Below are 16,774 nucleotides of genomic sequence, written 5' to 3' on the forward strand. Positions count from 1 at the left end.
CTTTTGAAATACAAAGATGCCTTTTTTGTGAAAAAATAAAGTGATGGCATCGTAAGGTAGCATGGTCAAGGCCATGTTAACCGAAAATATTAACAGAGCAGGGAGGGAGGCTGGGAGGCTGGGAGATGAGGTAAGAAAGAGAGAGAGAGAGAGAGAGAGAGAGAGAGAGAGAGAGAGAGAGAGAGAGAGAGAGAGAGAGAGAGAGAGAGATGATGTGACCGAGGGGAGAGAGAAAGATGAGACGAGAGAGGGAGAGAGAGAGAGAGAGGATGGAGAGAGATAGAGAGAGAGGGTAGAGAGAGAGATGGGAAGAGAGAGAGTGAGAGGGAAGGTGGGAGGGAGGTGAGAAAGGGATAAGAGGAGAAGGAGAGAGAGAGAGAGAGAGAGAGAGAGAGAGAGAGAGAGATGGGAAGAGAGAGAGTGAGAGGGAGGTGGGAGGGAGGTGAGAAAGGGATAAGAGGAGAGAGAGAGAGAGAGAGAGAGAGAGGATGGGAGAGGGAGAGGGAGAGAGAGGAGCTAAGCTAGGCTGAAGGGGAGAAAGTGGGGTAGGCGAAGAGGTGGTGGTGGAGATAGTGGGAGGAGATGGAAGGAGCTAGTGGTGGAGGGACTAAAAAGAGAATGTTCACATCTTTAAGAGAGAAGGGTTTCCACCAAGAACTCCCTCCCAAGCTCTCTCCACCAAGCTCTCCCAAAAAACACACTCATAGCCAAAGTGCCAGAGGTGCAAGTCCCAAAGGCTACAATAGCCCCTAAAAAGGCTGATAAACCAGAACCACATGTCTAAAAGAAGAAGAAGACATCAAGAGTGTGGAAATACAATGCACAATCACTTGTCAAGGACAATAATGTCGTGTTTGTTAAAAGTGATTCGGATGAGAACTCAGAGGTCACCTCCCTCAAACCTACTCTTCCCAAGCGGAAAAGAAACCCATAAACTATGAAACTCAGAGGTCACCTCCCTCAAACCCACTCTTTCCAAGCGAAAAATAAACCCATAAACTATGAAAACCTTCTAATGAAACTATTGGGGGGGGGCAAGATGAGCCTGGGTGGGCGTTGGAGGTGGAGAAACTGCTACACAATCATCTAGAACATCTTTATAGAGGTAGATAGTGGTACCTAAAGGGAAAAATCACTACCTCTCACACGCTGCAGCAAAATGGTGTTGCAGAGCACAAGAATTATGCTATTGTTGAGATGGCAACAAGGAGTATGCTTAATAACAGGAATCTACTTAAATCCTTTTGGACTGAGGCAGTTAACACACATGTATGTACATTCTTAACAGGAGTGCAACAATACCCCATGCATGCAAGCCTCACAGCTCAATCTTGGATGAAGTTATCCAATGGTTTACAATCCATCATGCCACCATTCGTCCATGATCCCTCGTCCGCCCATGAGTTGTTATCTATCCTCGATCCATCCACAAGTTATCGTACATCCTCGATCTGTCCAATTAGAGAGGGGTGTTCTTGCAGAGATTCTCATAAAAGGGGAAGGCCATTGATGCCATCAAAGGAATAATCATCGAAAATAGGATGCTTGCCAATTATTTTAGGGAAAGCCCTAAGGCTAGAGAGAGAAAAAGGGATTAGGATTATAGAGAGAGAAAATAACTTTAAGTGAAAGAAAATACCCTAGATTAATTTAGAAATTATTTAGAAGGATATTTAGAATTTCTGGAGATAAAGAATGCATTTAGTGATGCCAATTCTCCATGGATTATAGCAGATGTGGCTGATTTTTCTTATTGCAAAAGCCAACCTTATCCATGTCCCTAAACACTAAGCTCTTCGATGGCCTAACATAATCTTCCATGTTTTGCTTGGGTTGGTGCATCTTAAATTCATGAGAAAGTATCTCCTTATATGAGCCTTGCAAAGTATTAGCACGTTGGAATGTTGGTGAGGTGCTTAGATTTCCTTGTGAACAAAAAAAGCATAGCCAAACTTGCTTTGTTGGATATAGGAGCAGCAAAAAACTTAGTCATATCAGACTTGGGTCTCATATGGGAAACCTGCCCTTGATCCCTAGTGAGACTTGGGTCTCACCAGGGAAACCTGCCCTTGATCCGACCAATGCTCTGTCGCAAGTTTTTATAATGAATGTAAGGGATGTGAAAGATTAAGTTCCACATCAATTTTTATCCCATTGGTGGAAGGTAGTTTTTATGTTATAACTGTAGGTATAATACTTGAAGAGATCATCCTTGGAATGGCATGGATTGCTAAACTTGACTGTAACATAGATTGGACCATGAGGACAACCACAATCAAGTTAGCATAATAAATTCATTCAAAAGTTACTAACATTACTACAAGTAGGTCCCATTCATTCGGTAAGCACAATTATTTGTAAACTCAAAGCCTCTAATCAACCCCCACAACATCCTTAAAACCAAAAGTAAAGGAGATAAAATCCGAACCAAAGGATGGAATCTTCATCAAAAATCAAGGGGGCACCATAAAAGAAACAACCAATACGTCCGATCCTGCTACCTCGATTTCTCAAAAAGCCCCAATGAACCAGGATGAAGCAAGTGTGGGTATCGAAGACACCAAGGAAACCAAATTGTGAGCCAACCAAATAGCTAAAGCCCAAGAAAAAAAGGCCTAAATAGGTGTGGATTCCAAAGGAGAGTATCCCCAAAATGCGGACAAAAATTGATGACAAGCTGATGTGGAGCCCTAAGCAGAGAAGAAATAGAAAGCCATATAGTGATCCAACCACACAAGGATGGGTGACCATGTAGATATCACTAATAGCCCAAGGATACTACTAAGGAAGAAGCCAAATAAGGGTGCCAAAAAGGGCATTGGGAAGAGCAAACAATATCTTCCTTTATAGCATCTAAATTACTGAAAACATACAGCATAGGACATCTAGCAACCCTGCAGTTATCCCTTGAACCTCTGCTCATTCAGTCAACTGCCTGAACTTTCTCAATCTAAATCAGTTGTCTCACCTAAATGTCCTCCTAGGTCAGATCTAACTCTGAACAAGTCTGATCTTTAACTCCTCAACTAACTCCTTTGATCTTCTACTGACCTGAATTGACCCTAACTCTCTCAGTTTGTCTCACCTAAATGTCCTCCTAGGTCAGATCTAACTCTAAACAAGTCTGATCTTTAACTCCTCAGCTAACTCCTTTGATCTTCTATTGACTAGAATTGACCCTAACTCTCTCAGTTCAGCTGCTCTACTAACTGTTTTTTGATTGAGCTAACTGTTGCTGACCTCTATCAGATCCTTGTCCTCTAGAATCACAGACTTTCTTCAAGGACCATCAACTCTCTCAAATCCTTTGGTCCAGAACTCTACTGAATCTGTCACCCCACACCACTTCTAACTATCAGCTGACTCCTACCTGACTCAGAACTCTCTAATCTTGTTTCCTCTAACACTTTTACAAACCCCTAGACACCTAAGAATCAACAATGATCTAGCCTTGCAACTCCTAATCTGACAGCACCTGACTCCCTCTAACTCTGTTAAATACTCTCCAGCATTAAAACTATCTGATTGGCCCTGACAGACCTCTGACTATCAGACCTGACTCAAAATAGCTTCCTCTCAACCCAAAAAGACTAGTTTGACCCTTCAAGTGACTGACCCTGATGTTTAGCTAACCATGTCTAACATTGCTGGCTTTCAGCTGTGCTAACACTAGCTGAATCAGCCCCCTGATGGTAGACTTTCAACTGACACTAGCAGCCTTGATTGTGGACTTTAGATTTTGACTCACAATGATTTTTCTCAACAATTTCGATCAAAGCAACATACCCACCTCAACTAAAAAACCAAAACACAAAACTTTATCATCCACTTACAAAGGATTCAAACCCAAATTCATTGTCCTATGCATATAGATAAAACCAAATTAGTTTCAACAACCCTGAGACTTTGGGCTTAAATAAAAGAAAAAAAGATGAAAAATGAGAGTGCCTCCAGAGCTCCAAACCTGATTGATGGACCCTACAACCACCTCTGCAGGTTTTCTTTTTCAAACAGAAACCAACAATTGAGCGAAACCCTGGGTAGCACCAGGTTCTAACAGAGGTGCAAACATAGATCCCTGGGCTTACCTGTGCAACCTAGCTGTCTTTCTCACTCTTTACAAGGTGGGATTAAAAGATGCAACCCTCCTAGAGCGAGGAAAGAAAAGTTAACAAAATCATCATCACGCTCAAGAATCTTGCATCAACAAATCACACCAAAACAGGTATGGGTGCCCAAAAAGCAAGATAAGGGAAAAGCTAAGATAGAGCACACACGGACTAAAGAAGAGCAAGAGCAAGAGCAGCTTCAGAAGCAAATCCAAGAACTACCCTCTTCTTCAGCCTTTGCATGATGGAATCCCAACTTCCCTATAATTCGATGAAGTCTCTGATGATGAGCACAGTAGTGTGAAGATTGTCCCAGCACAAGATGGCTTAAAAATCAACAACGTCTCATTCTTAATCTAGGTGGAAGCCAAGCTCATCAAAATGATGCAGAGCCCCTTAACTCGAGTAACAAAATGCATCCACCACGGGCACTTGGTGTGCAGACACTTACCATTGTAGGTAATCCAAAAATCTTTACAAGGTGGGACTCGTGATTTTCCCAAGTTTCCTAACATCTGGAGGCCTTTAGAAACGAGTCCTAATGGGAAGGGAGGGATTGCGATTATTTTGCAAGAAGGCGAATGTGAAAAGCCTCCCAAGGCTTACAAAAACCCTACCACCTCTGTGCTAGTGCATCCTTGATTTACCTATGTGGGTGGAGGACGAGAAAGGGTGGTGCATGAGAGGTAAAAGTCACATGATATTGGAGCGTTCTAGTGGACTGCACAAACAATAACTCCCCATATCCCAAAGAGCATAAACCACAGCCCATGTACAAAATGGTGAAGGGCCTCCCACTACCGTCGTGCGCGAACGCTCCATGGATCCATGCTATACCTAGAACGATGATTGTGTAGATGTTGGGAAGCATAAGGCTTTGAAAGGGGTCTAAGGGCTCACATGGAGGCCGTAGAATATTATGGTCGATAGCATGGTACATAGATTATAACACGTCGTGATTTGATCTCACCACCACACGCAGTCATCAGTGATAGCAATGTCATGATATGCTCGAGCTCGCCATTAATGTTGCATATGAGAGGAGGAGGAGGAGGAGGAGGAGGTGTGGTGCGCGAAAAAATTGGTTGTATTTGAAGCCCTAGCCTATGACACGCAATTTAATCATCATAAGGTGCGGAGATAGAGGGGTGAAAAACCCACATAGCAAGATTGCCAGCTTAAGCGTTACCTTTATGGGCTCGACGGGGGACTACTCATCTAGCACGACTATACTTGAACAGGATCTGTTCTATAGTTGGTACATCTTGCGTGAGCATTCCTACTCTGACAAGTCCAACAGCCCGGAAGACGAAAGGAGGCTCAGCCACCAGAGCTGAGCCTCCCTATCTCCATGTGTTAAGTACAGATATTAGTAAATACAAAATATGCATAACTAATTCCAAGAAAATATTGGTGACCAAGAAACGGACCTAATCCTCAGAGTCTTCGGGTGTGGGAAAGGCTCATAGTTCTGGTTCTCATCTTTACCCTATTGTTGCAACGTTTAGACATGTTGTATCACACTCATCATTGTGAGGCGGCCTCAACCCATGGGATAATTCTGCCCTGTCCACACAGGTTATCTTCAAGGGTTGGTTTTCTTTGTGTATATAAATGCGATTGGTCTCCCAATAATGAACCAACCTTGCTTCCCTCATGTAAGGCCTTTTGAGGATCATTGTGTATGACCATCTCCTCTCTAAAAGTCTACACCATAAATGTGTAGTGGAAGCCTAGTCCAAAAGTCTTGATTTTTGCATCTTGCAAGATGCCAATGGAATTGGTCGTGTTCCTCAAAAGGAGCTGGCTAAATGCGTAAGGGACATACACTGTTCCTTCCCTAGGAGGTGGTGCCTGTGTGATGGGGATGAGATAAAGTCCTCATTCCACCGATCACCTCAGAGAAAATGTTGCATTGGCTATGGTGAGCCATGGAAGGCCATTTTTCACCTCCCACTAAGTCCTCCCTCAATGTATCTAGCAATGTGGGGCTTGCTTGGATTGGTTCTAGAGGTAGAGGGCTTCGAAACTTGTTCTATCTATGACCTCTTGAGAATGGTTATGGCTCTGTCTGACACTTTGGGAAAACTCTAAGATCCCTTTACTAGTTCTATGATTGGCTTTAGGATAGGGTCTAGGAAGATATCCTCAAGTGGGATTAGTGCTTTGTATTGAACCACCTGCTCTAGCACTAGCTCTAGTTTAGTGTCACGTACCTTCCTTTTACAAGCTCCTTGGCTTGTTTCATCCTCACTTTCTCCAACAAGGGGTTAGGGTAATCCTTGAGTTCCATTAGAAGGTTTTCATAGTTTATGGGTTTTTTTTCTGCTTGGAAAGAGTGGGTTTCAGGGAGATGACCTCTGAGTTTTCATAGTTTATGGGTTTCTTTTCCGCTTGGGAAGAGTGGCGTTTGAGGGAGGTGACCTCTGAGTTCTCATCCGAATCACTTTTAATCTCTCTCCTCCCATCTCTTTCTCTACCCTCTCTCTCTATCTCTCCATCCTCTCTCTCTCTCCCTCTCTCGTCTCATCTTTCTCCCTCCCCTCGGTCACATCATCTCTCTCTCTCTCTCTCTCTCTCTCTCTCTCTCTCTCTTTCTAACCTCATCTCCCATCCTGCCTCCCTTTCTCCCTGCTGTTAATATTTCTGGTCATTAGGAGGCATTTGAACATATTTTGGGCCTTTTACTAATGAAAGTAATTAGCAACAACAGACCAATAGGAATAGAGAATTGTGCACATTTGGTCTCCTTTGAATATAGGGAGGGAGACTAGGCTATAGGGAGGGAGACTAGGCTATAGGGAGGGGGACTAGGCTTTCAGTACTAATAATTACACTTGTCCCTTTAAAAAAGTAGGGGGTTTAGGGTAGGTATGGTCCCACCATTTTCGTGGCTCAAAAAATCCTTAAAATTTTTGAGATCCCCCAAAACTCACATTTCCCCCTAAAAACCCATCTCAAATTTCATTGTAATCAAAAATTTCATTTTCAAGTCCGCTTTCCCTCTTGAACGTCCAAATTAAACTCTTGAACGTCCAAATTAAACTCTTTCATTTTCAAGTCCGCTTTCCCTCTTGAACGTCCAAATTAAACTCTTTCTCCCTTTCTCTTCCATCTCTATCTCATTTGCCCAAACCTAATGAAACCATCAAAGCCCGAAATCCTAATCTTTCTCCTCCATCTTAATCTCCCTCCCTTCTCGGAGCTCCATCTCTTTCATCTTCAAGGCTCCCGTAAAACCCTAGTCTGCTCCATCTCTTTCATCTTCAAGGCTCCCGTAAAACCCTAGTCTGCACATCTCTTTCCCTTTTACTCTAAACATAACCTTTCTACTCTAGCTTCCAAGAAGATATGGCCGCACCAAGAAGACCAAAAGACGAGATTGAGGAGATATCCTTGCACAACAAGAAGGACGATGATGGTGCTTGGGTGGGAGAGGCATTTCGTAAGAGCGCTTGGGTTTATCTACAGCCTGCTGCAATCTCGGGCCTCACCGAGTTCGACGACGAAAATGTACTAAAGCACCATTGGAAAGGTCGTTTACAAGGCTTCAAGAAGGCAAGCAACGGAAAACTAGTGGCCACGGTACAACATGTTTACACAGCACGAGATATCCATCTTCACCAACAAACTCGATTTCCATACAATTGTAATAAGTATCGCAACAGGCAGAAAGGGGCATGTGAGATTTTCTGACAGAGATGTTTCAATCTAAGTCAACTTATTTCTTGTTTGCAGATATTTTTCCTTCAAACATGGTAGAGGAGCAGCCATTGCAAAGCCTTACACCGGAACATTTCAAGCATTGCATGATGCAGACATTGGTCAGGCCATGTTTTCTTGTGTAAAACGAGTGCAGAACTTCTTAAGGAAAAGGTTTTCTTTTATCGACACTCCTATTGAGTGCCAAAGCAAGACGGTGCTTATTAGCTTACAACCTCTCATTCCATACTTTGCCAGCATGTTCATTGCATATTGTCTTTGAACTAACCAAATGCCTTTTTTTTAACCACTTCAATGCCAAGAAAGTATCTCAATTCTCCCAAGTATTTGATATGAAATTCACCACATAATGAAGCTTTCACATCAGCAATATCCTTGCTTGAATCACCTACACGATCAAGTCATCTATATAGATGACAATCACCACAATACCTTGTGTTGTCTTCTTTGCATATAGTGATGAACCTAATGTTCCCATATGAACACCAATGCTAATGAGATACCTGCTTATCTTGTCTATCCAAGCACGTGGTGCTTGCTTTAATCCGTATAAGACCTTCTTCAACTTACATACATGTGTAGGGTATTTGGGATGCACATAGCCTTCTGGCTGCTTCATGAACACTTATTCTTGCAATTCACCATTTAGAAATGCATTCTTTACATCCATTTAACACATTTTCCAACCATTTGACACAACCAATGCAATCACAGATTTCATTGTTCCCATCTTAGCCACACGGCTAAATGTCTCATCATAATCCAAGCCATGTGTCTATGCATATCCCTTTGTGATGAGCCTTGCTTTATGCCTTTCTATTAATCCATTTGCCTTACATCTCACTTTATACACCCTTTTGCAACTAATGACATTATTTCCACTTGGTAATGCAATCGAGTCCCATGTATCATTGTATACTAAGGCATCCATTTCTTTGTCCATTGCTTTTTCCCATACATGCTTTCCAATAGATTCTCCAAAACATGATGGTTCCACATGCTTTATCATTGATGTCATGTATGCATAATGCATTGCATACCCTTTATATGTCAATCTCTCCACTAGATACCTAATCCTTTGTGATCTTCTCAAAACCTGTAGATCACTTTGTACACGCTGTGCTCTTGCATGTGGAGGAACATATCTCTCTTACCTTACACCCTGTGCTCTTACATGTGGAGGAACATATCTCTCTTACCTTACACCTAGAGAGATGACAATTGAAAAGAGAGATGAAATAGACACAAGTATAGAGAGGCAAACCCTAATTAGCTCTCATTATCTCAAAACCATCAACATCTACACAATAGAGAAGCTCCATAGCTTTCCTTCATTGCACACCACAAAACACAGCACACTACAATTGTGATAAGTTCACATTGAGAATAACCTAAGTCTAATGTCCACACACTTAGCCAGCTAGATGTGGCCATTATTGTCCACACACACACTCCAAGACTGGTGTCCACATGTTACCGCTATCCACCAGATCCCGATGAGCTTGCATTCTCCACGCTCCCCCTCAAGCTTATCATATCCATATCCATCTGCACTCAAACTTCTCTTTACCAGCAGGTGGTTTGGTAAAGATATCTGCAACTTGCTCTTCATTCTTCACATATGTCAACTCGATCTGTCCATGCAACACTTTCTCCCTAATGAAGTGATGGTGGACCTCAATGTGTTTGGTCCTCGCATGATAGACCGGATTGCTACTCATGTTGTCACAATGTATGACAACTTTACTTTATGCTACTCATGTTGTCACAATGTATGACAACTTTTCCATCACATTGCCGTCTCAAATCTTCCAGTAGATTTTTCAGCCATATCACCTCACATGCAACCATAGTTTCTCCTCTCTATACTCTGCCTCTGTGTTAGATAAAGCAAATTTGGGTTGCTTTTAGCTACTCCAACTCACCATTGCACTTCCCAATGTGAAAGCATAGCCACTAGTACATCTTCTGCCATAAGAACTACCTGCCCAATCTGCATATGTATATCCATGAACATCCATAACTTTTCCATACTCATAAAGGAGTCCATAATGTGATGTAGCTTTCACATATCTCAAGATTTTTCTCATTGCATCCAAATGTGGTTTCCTTAGGCTTTGTATAAATTGACTTACAAGCTCAACCGCATAGCATAAATCCGATCTAGTGATAGTCATGTATATCAAACTACCAACCATCTTTCTATACATTGTCACATCCTCAATCTCTTCCCCACAATCAGCCCTTAGCTTCACATTTAGTTCCAATGGTGTGCTTATTAGCTTACAACCTGTCATTCCATACTTTGCCAGCATGTTCATTGTATATTGCTTTTGAACTAACCAAATGCCTTTTTTTTACCACTTCAATGCCAAGAAAGTATCTCAATTCTCCCAAGTATTTCATATCAAATTCACCACATAATGAAGCTTTCACATCAGCAATATCCTTGCTTGAATCACCTATCATGATCAAGTCATCTATCTATATAGATGACAATCATATCACCACAATACCTTGTGTTGTCTTCTTTGCATATAGTGATGAATCTAATGTTTCCACATGAACACCAATGCTAATGAGATACCTGCTTATCTTGTTTATCCAAGCACGTGGTGCTTGCTTCAATCCATACAAGACCTTCTTCAACTTACATACATGTGTAGGGTATTTGCGATGCACATAGCCTTCTGGCTGCTTCATGAACACTTATTCTTGCAATTCACCATTTAGAAATGCATTCTTTACATCCATTTAACACATTTTCCAACCATTTCATGCAACCAATGCAATCACAGATTTCATTGTTCCCATCTTAGCCACAGGGCTAAATGTCTCATCATAATCCAAGCCATGTGTCTATGCATATCCCTTTGTGACCAGCAGCCTTGCTTTATGCATTTCAATTAATCCATTTGCCTTACATTTCACTTTATACACCCTTTTGCAACTAATGACATTATTTCCACTTGGTAATGCAACCAAGTCCCATGTATCATTGTATACTAAGGCATCCATTTCTTTGTCCATTGCTTTTTCCCATATATGCTTTCCAATAGCTTCTCCAAAACATGATGGTTCCACATGCTTTATCCTTGATGTCATGTATGCATAATGCATTGCATACCCATTATATATCAATCTCTCCATTGGATACCTATTTTGTGATCTTCTCAAAACCTATAGGTCACTAAGGAGTCTGTAGATATGGCAGGAAAGTCTCAAATCTCGAGGCATCGGCGGGTGATATAAAATAACACCATATATCACTTTTAACCTCATCAGAATCATGCTCAATGAGATATTCTACCTCAGCATCAGGCGTTGGTCGCAAGAGGCATGGACATATTGCCCTGCAAAGACCACTTCTCTTGCCGTCTCTCCCCACTGGGTCGTCAGGGAAATATAAATCCTCGAAATGGCCCGTGAGTATGGCTCGGATTGTTCGATTTGTAGCGGAAGAGATGAGATGCTCGAAGGCGAAAGCAGTCATTTCTTGTGAGTGGGTGAGGTCGAGAACACCAAATAAGTGTGGAACTTCTATCTATAAAACCAAATTCTTTGATTAAATTCTTCATTAATGAAGTTTAAGGAATGAAAATACAATAGGTAAAATCTTTTTCTGAGTTTTTATTATCAATTCTTGATAAGAATTCATTTGTCCTTATTGGCTTTCAACAAAGCTCTGATACTAGCTGTGAGACCCTCGCCCTCTCCGAGGGCGCTGGCACGACAGAAGCAACGTTAGCCTCCTCACGCAGGGTAGGGATCCACACTCGAGGCCTCGCCCATGGATATCCGAACAAGAGACTAGTCCGGCGGTTCCTCTGAAACCGAACACGAAAAAACTTCCCTCGCTTGGAAGGCACGGGCGATTCCGCCAGGAAATCATCTAACGAGAGAATTAATCTAACGGGTCAAAGTCTTAACTATTCAAACTTGCACTTGGTCCATAGAATTGCTGCTTTTTTCCTCCTTTAACAAGGCACAGCAGTTGATTCCCTCCCACAGAACAAGGGTCTTTCCCAGGACTTAATCTAACTAACATAACTAATCGTAACTTAATTATATCGTAGGAATCCCCCGATCCAGTCGGCCCGTGGGTCACCACCGTATTGGTGGAATTTCTTTATAAAAATTTGGTTATGTTTTGCCCGGGTACCGAGGAAAAGAATTCCCTGGCCCCCTAGCCGGCGTTTCATGCAAAAATTAAGGTAGGCATACCATGTACACACCCAATATAAAATTGCCATTATAAGAGAGTCGGCTATCTTTAAAACAATCCTTCAATGAACATCATAGTATTACTAATCATAATCCTCCAAAATATTGAATCCATTGTATTGCAAAATATGTCATCTGGACTCTCCGTTGAAGACTAGTTGGCTAACCAATGAGATTCAATATCAAAATTTGATTCACAAAAGTTGTTCTTTTTAGTCCATATGAATCTTCCTCGACGCACGCATGGGTGTCCTAGCTACCGCAAGCCCATGCATCACCTGGTCAGAACCCTCTAGGATCCTACTTAGGTGTCCTAGCACTTCACTCAAGGACCGCTTCGTCAGTCCTCGCCCATCGTAACCGGAAGCGCACCATTTTAATCATACCGAGGCTGGTCAAGACCTCGGCAGGCTTTGCCGTGTGAGTGACGTCCCTGGACGCCTCCCCACAAGCTATTCAGATCGAGAGATGGACAAGTAGTTTACTGGTTATCCCTCTCATAGTCATGGTCTAACCAAAATCATTCGGTTTAGTTCTAGGTTTGATTCTAAGGATCTTCTTCAAACAAACATCTACTGAACTTCTAACCGTAAGAAAATTCCAACTTTATGAACCTCATTCTTTCTTAACCATAATAGATTAAGAAATGGTTTTATATGAGAATATCGAATTTTTATGAAAATACTCTTCTTCCATTTAATCTAATTTTGGGTAAATATCAATTTGGTGATTTAACCCCATAAAATATCTAAAGATATTCTTTCTACCACTTTAACTTATCAACTCTAATTCTCTAGGTGGAATTATGGTGAAAATTTCTCTTTTGTCACCAAAAATTAATTCAAACCTTTCTCTACTTAAATACCATAAAAATTCTTCTTTTAACTAAATACCAATATCCATTTTTTTGAATAAGCTTAAAATTCTCTTTTTCTCATTTAATAATTGGATTCCAATTGTCATGGGAATTCCTCTTTTATCATAAAATAAATTTATCTAAAATTCTTTTTTAAATTAAATAAAAATATACATTAATTCAAATATGCCAAGAATTCCACTTTTACCATTTAAATAATTGAATTCCAAATGTCATGGAAATTTCTCTTTTATCATTTAATTTTTCTCATGCATAAAAATAAATTTATCTAAAATTACTCTTTAAATTTAAATAAAAAAATTCATTATTTTAATATATCAAATTTTCTCTTTTTCCATTTAATTACATGGATCTCCATTATCATGGGAATCCCCCTTTTTGCATAAAAGTAAAAATACCAAAAATTACTCTTTTATTTAATTAATTATTTAAGCATAAATTCTAAAAACATTATGCATAAAAATGAGTTATATATTAATTTCTAAAAATTTTGCCATAGCTTCGCTGCTGCTATTACTGATAATTTTTAATATTTCTAGAAAGAATAAGACTTTGTAATACAATTATGATAGAATAATTATCCTTAGACTTAAATCCAATTTATGGAATTAAATCATAAGTTTACCATAATTTTATTAGCATAAAAGCATAAAAAAGCCATTTTCTTAACTTCTAGCTTAGTATAGAGTTTGATTTTATTAGCATAAAAGCATAAAAAAATCATTTTCTTAACTTCTAGCTTAACTAGCATAGAGTTTGATTTTTGAATTGAGAATTTATCGATGAGAAGCATCCATTTGAATAAAGAATTAGTCATAGGAATGACTATTCTTTTGGGAGAGAGAGATATACATAAAAAGCATCCTAATCAAGCATAAAGACTAACTTTTTTGTGATTAATCATTAGAATTCTTATAGAAAGCTTGATTTGCATTGAAAACAATTAATTTGAAACTTCTCAAGCTTGAGAGGGGTTGAGACGTGAAATCTTTTGAGAATATTAATGAAAACCACGAAATTACTTCTTACCTCTAGATTTTGCTTGCTTCTTTATCTTAGAAGGAAGCCCCCAACCAATCAATTGGTTTAGTGAGTTGAGAAGAAAGCTCCAAGAGTTGTTGAAGAGAGAGAGAAGCTCTAATCTCTCCAAAAGTAGAGGATTTTTAAGGGATAATAGAAAATATGATTATTTTAATGTAATACTGGCATGGTATAGTTCACAAATGAGAATATAAAAGAATGAGGGTCTATTTATAGGTGAGGGAGGCCACTAACTGAGTCCAACTAAGTTCTAATTCAGTTTGGCTGAATTAGAACTTAATGTAATACTGGCATGGTATAGTTCACAAATGAGAATATAAAAGAATGAGGGTCTATTTATAGGTGAGGGAGGCCACTAACTGAGTCCAACTAAGTTCTAATTCAGTTTGGCTGAATTTGGACAAGATTTGGACCAGTTTAGCTCTTATTTTAATCCAGAAGAGATAAAAATATATTAATATTTTTGAATTAAAAACCCTCCCACACATGTGAAGGAGGTGCCTACCTCAAAGGTCCCCCTCTCCTTACCAAGGTGTCAAAAATTCATCATTCCTCCAAAATATCTCATTTTTTTAGTAATATCTCTTAATTTTTAACTAATAAACCTTGTACTCAGTCAACTCTTCATCTTATGTGAGCATTTACTCATTTTTCGGTATTTTCTTTTATTCATTGGATTTATCTCATCCCAACACTTGGATTAATATTATTGGCCCATAGGAACCTTAATTGGACCATAATCTGAAAATTTTTGAAAATCTTGACCCTTAGGCTAAGGTCACTTATATCATTTTTAATTGATTCCTTATGCATTTTGGAGAATTTATTTTGAACTTCTGTTTTAGGGAATTCATTGGATTTATCTCATCCCAACACTTGGATTAATATTATTGGCCCATAGGAACCTTAATTGGACCATAATCTGAAAATTTCTGAAAATCTTGACCCTTAGGCGGCTAAGGTCACTTATATCATTTTTAATTGATTCCTTATGCACCTTGGAGAATTTATTTTGAACTTATGTTTTAGGGAAATATATTTTTGATATTTGTATTTTTATATCCAAAAATATCTCAATATTGAATTACCTCTCTCTAGAATTTTTCATCTCTCTAGGCAAAAACAAGGAAAAACAATATTTTCTTGCATTCAGAAACAGGGAATGATTACAGGGGATTGAGGTAAAAGCTTATTCATTATTCAGGCTGAGGAGGAATCTTATACAGTTGCTGCAGGAGGTGTGGAGGCACGTGGAGGAGCGGTGGGGCCCGGGCATAGAAACACGTGGAGTGAGCGCAGTTGCAGAGCCAACTGCTCAGGCAGCATGGACGTGGGTGTTTTTTTTTGCAAGGCGTGCAGGTGGTGCAGTGTGCAAGCGGGTGTGGATTAAAGGAGGTGTGGCGGGGCCCCAATGATGCAGGACATGCAAAGGGCGGGAGGTCGGCATAGTTGGTAGGCATAGAGGTGGCATGGAAGCACGTTGGCAAGTGATGGGTGGGGTCATGGAGTAGGTGGGGGAGTGGAGCTCATGTCACGGTGCACAACATGCAGGAGAGGGGGGGCCACAGGGCGTAGGTGATAGTTGGACCCGACGTGAAGGTGCACAGGTGGGGTAGGTGCACAGGCAGGCAAGGGAAATGGACGTTTTTGTTTTTGTTTTCTATTCTTTTTGTTTAAGAGGAAAAAGAAAAGATAAAAGAAAAAATATATGTGTGTTAGAAAAAGTGATCTATGTCATATCATAGACAAGGTCAAAGGGATGTGGATGAATGTGGTGAAGGCTAGGAGTTATCCCACATGCAAAGGCAAAGCCCATATGGTACTTGGACCTATATAAAGGGTCATTTCAATGTAATGTAGTACAACAACTCATTCTCAAGTACACAATCTCTTGGTCAAGTAAGTGCATCTTGTGGTGCTTTGTATTGCTTTTTGTCATTTGTTTATAATCATGTTTAGCATTATGTTTGAGCCTCCATAGGCTAGCCTAGCCCTAGATCCATGATTTCCAACAATGTGGATATATGTAAATGTATAAAGCAGTACTACACACACACACATATGGAAAAATAAGAGATTAGGGAAGAGAAGAAATAAGCAATAAAAATAACAAAAATTAATATTAAAATGCAAGAAAATACTAACTTTTAGAGATTAAGCTTTTTTTTTGGGGGAGGGGAGTTTTCAAAAATTATCAACTTTCGGGAACCCCTACTACTTTAGTGATTTCGCGAATTGTGGCCATGATTAAAGCTTGGCTGAATCCATGAACTAATTGGCATGTTAGTCACCAAAATTAAGCACCTATTTACTCCCAATTAGATGATCCTTTGGGGTGGTAGATTAATTGGGTAGCTTAGTGACTAGATTACTAAAGCCTATGTGTGATTAGTCAAACTCACCACTCTTTTTTGGTCTCTAATTCTCCTAATTTGAAGAGGGAAATTGGGGCTTTAAGAGTGATTTATGCCTAATGTGCATAGATTAGGGTTTGAAGTGATGATTTTATGATAAATTGCACTATGACCAGCCCCTTTGACACTCTAATAAATTCTAATCAATTCCCATCTCACAAATTGAGTCCAATTATAAGTTTTTTGGATTCTTTCAAGTTTACTAATGATCTACTAATAAAAAACTAGAAATTAAGGATTAATTAGCAAAAATTAAGCGATTTATGGAGGTTTTGTGCAATGTTTTTCATTCCTAATGACCTTATGCACTTGCTACATAAGATTATACAACTAAAACAAACAAAAAACATCATATTAATGCAAGTAAAACAAATAAAAAACACCAA

Source organism: Cibotium barometz, chromosome 45 (assembly GCF_041138505.1).
Source record: "Cibotium barometz isolate CiBa-2024 chromosome 45, ASM4113850v1, whole genome shotgun sequence".
Taxonomy (NCBI): Eukaryota; Viridiplantae; Streptophyta; class Polypodiopsida; order Cyatheales; family Cibotiaceae; genus Cibotium; species Cibotium barometz.